General features: G+C 43.8%; 1 non-coding gene across 1 annotated transcript; it reads left to right on the top strand.

Annotated features, from left to right (window-relative positions):
- Window positions 1–2948: 2948 nt before the first annotated feature.
- Window positions 2949–3165, top strand: LOC138831213 (small nucleolar RNA U3). Its single transcript, XR_011373161.1, has one exon. It is a non-coding gene; the product is annotated as a small nucleolar RNA U3 (small nucleolar RNA).
- Window positions 3166–3375: the final 210 nt, after the last annotated feature.

The following is a 3375-nucleotide window of genomic DNA, read 5'->3' as shown; positions in this document are numbered from 1 at the left end:
CTTCAGTTAACCACCAGAAAACCATAAGTGGATCTGTGGCTCAAGTGGTAGCCTTGAGCTGAAAAGCCTCATGGACAATGCCCAGCCCCTGAGTTCAAGCCCTACAAGTAACAAAAAAATAATCTCATAGACTTTGCTTTGTCTGTTTTGAACCAAGTTCTGATTTCAACTTGATTTCCTTAGTGCTTCATCTTGGGAATTCTGTAAACACTTTGGGATACAGGTCGTGTGTTGTGTGTGTGTGTGTGTGTGTGTGTGTGTGTGTGTGTGTGTGTGTATGAATAATATATATATATAATTTCCCAGTATTTTCCCTCTGTGTAAAGCCAACTCAGTGGAGAAAGGATAGTCTTTTTCAGCAAGAAGTGTTGGAACAATTAAACATTTTTTAGCAAAAACAGTTCACACCTAGCAGGACAGCTATTATTGTTTTTTTTTAAAACCTAGGAGCCAGACATGGTAGCTCATGCCTATAATCCTAGCTACTCAGGAGGCTGAGATCTGAGGAAAACCAGAAATGGCACTGTGGCTCAAGTGGTAGAGCGCTTGCCTTGAGCTAAAGACTTCAGGGACAGTGCCCAGGCCCAGGGTTCAAGCCTGATTGAAAAAAAAAAACCTACAAGTGTCTGGAAGAGACATGATCAACAAAAAGAAAGAAAGCAAGAAAGCAAGAAAGGAAGGAAGGAAAGAAGGAAGGAAGGAAGGAAAGAAAGAAAGAGAGAGAGAGAGAGAAAGAGAGAAACAAATGAAAGAAAAGAAAAAGAATTAAATTCTAGCACAGGCTACAACATGGGTGAAGCTTGAAAATGAGCTAGCCACAAGAAAAGAAACATTGTAGGATCCGCCTCTTTTTGGGGGTAGTCAAGTTCATAGAATATGAGAATGATCACTGCCAGGGAAAGAGGAAAATGAGGAGTTGTTTAAGGGGTATATAGTTTCAGGATTTGCAGTGTGAAAATATTCTGGGAATTAGTTGCAAAACAATGTAAATAGACAACACTGCTGAACTGTAGACTTAAAAATGGTTTAGATTAAGCTGGGTGCTGGTGGCTCACGCCTGTAATCCTAGCTACTCAGGAGGCTGAGATCTGAGGATCGTGGTTCAAAGCCAGCCGGGGCAGGAGAGATTGTGAGACTCCTATCTCCAATAAACCACCAGAAAACCGGACGTGGCACTGTAGCTCAAGTGGTAGAGCGCTCGCCCTGAGCTGAAGTGTGCAGGGACAGTGCCCAGGCCCAGAGTTCAAGCCCCAAGACCGACCAAGAATTAAAAAAATAATAATAATAAAATAAATGGTTTAGATTGCTGGGTGCTGGTGGCTCACACCTATAATCCCAGCTACTTAGGAGGCTGAGATCTGAGAATTGCAGTTCAAATCCAGCTCAGGCAGAAAAATCTGACTCCAATTAAGCACCAGAAAGCGGGAAGTGGAGCTATAGAGCTGTAGGTCAAAGTGGTAGAGCACTAGCTTTGAGCAAAAGAACTCAGGAGCGGTACCAAGGCCCTGAGTTCAAGCCCCATGGCAGACAAAACTAAAAGGCTGAGTTTGATGCCAGCCCAGGTAGGAAAGACTACGAACTTAATCTCCAATTAACTACCAATAAACCAGAAGTGGAGTGCTAGCCATGAGTAAAGAATCTCAAAGACAGGGCCCAGGCTCTAAGTTCAAGCCACAGAATCAGCACCTAAATAAATAAATAAATAAATAATGTTTACCAAGTCCAGAGTTCAAGCTCCACAACCAACAACAACAACAAAAAAAAATGTTTAAATGGTTGCTAGATGATTATTGTCTTCCTACCCTCCTTTTTTTTCCTGTTCTTCATTACTCTCAGACTAACTGGCAGGCAAAACAAATTTCCATTCACTGAATTTAGGAAGATGGACTTGTTACTTCCTATGCTCTCATTGAAATCCTTAGTTCCTTGATTTCTTCCAGGTCTTCCTTTACAAGTCCCTGCTTAAAATGTAAAGTGGGGAGAGGGGGCTGGGAAGGTGGTAGAGTGCTTGCCACACATGCATGAGGCCCTGGGCTCGATTCCCCAGCACCATTTAAGCAGAAAATGACGCTGTGGCCCAAGTGGTAGAGTGGTCGCCTTGAGCTGAAGAGCTGAGGGACAGAGCCCAGGCCCAGGCCCCACGACTGACCAAAAAATAGTCCAATAGTAATGTTGATGATCCTGACCTAGGCTAGTTCTGTGTATTTGGACTCACTGAATTCAAATCCCAGTACTGCCAAAATTAATTAAATGTATTTATTTTTGTCGGTCAAGGGGGCTGAACTCTGGGCCTTGGCACTGTGCCTCAGCTCTTCAGCTCAAGGCTAGCGCTCTACCACTTGAGCTCTACCACTTGAGTCCTTTTTGTTTTTTTTGCCAGTCCTGAGGCTTGGGCGCTTTGAGCTGCTTTTGCTCAAAGCCAGCACGCTACCACTTGAGCCACAACGCCACTTGCCGCTTTCCACTTTATGTGGTACTGAGGAATCGAACCCAGGGCTTAATGCATGCTAGGTAAGCACTCTACCACTGAGCCACAGTCTCAGCCTTTTTAGTTACTGTTTAAAGCGGCGATGGGAATTGACTCCGACATGACAGGTAAAGCGCTGTGCCACGGAACGTTATCCTCAGCTCTACGGCGCACTCTGTACGCGTCAGTACTTGCTGCGCAAACCTTACGCGCCACGGAAGTGAGGGGGCGGTGTTGGAAACAACTGGAGAGCGATTGGATTGGTTGTTCAGTCACTGTATGCTAATGAGCATAAAATTTGAAATGACGGTAACATCTAAGTTTTTAAAATTCTCTGCAAATTATGAAAACAAAAGATATTCTGTAGGATGTTTAGCTCTATATCCGCCTGGGGCAGAGATATATTAATTTATGAACAACTCACCGTAAGCAAAATATGTGTTGATTTTTCTGACTTGGGAAGGACGAACTACCTTCCGTTAAGACTATACTTTCAGGGATCATTTCTATAGTTCGTTACTAGAGAAATCTCACTGATCGTGTAGAGCACCCGAAACCACGAGGAAGAGGCGTAGTGTTCTCTCCTGAGCGTGAAGCCGGCTCTAGGTGTTGCTTTACTGCAACTGCCTTCTGCCATTGATGATCGTTCTTCCCTTCCTCCGGGAGGGGTTAGAGGGAGAGGACGCAGTCTGAGTGGTTTTCGGCTTCTTCAAGTTAGTTTAAAGAGAGATTATGTATTTTGAGTGTTTTTGGCGATAGTAGCTGATTTTCAGTGCTTTAACAGTTTCTATGTATCTTTTTGTATAGTGCAGTGTGGGACCAAGTACTGGCGCAAGACAGTTTTTTAAGGGTAGAAGCTTTTTTTTTTTCTTTTCGTAACCGGGTGAAGCTTTATCCCATGCTGCCTT

This window comes from Dipodomys merriami, unplaced genomic scaffold (assembly GCF_024711535.1).
Source record: "Dipodomys merriami isolate MVZ:Mamm:240054 unplaced genomic scaffold, mDipMer1.0.p SCAF_19, whole genome shotgun sequence".
NCBI lineage: Eukaryota > Metazoa > Chordata > Mammalia > Rodentia > Heteromyidae > Dipodomys > Dipodomys merriami.
Note: the sequence above shows the minus strand (reverse complement) of the source record. Positions and strands in the feature narration are given on the sequence as shown.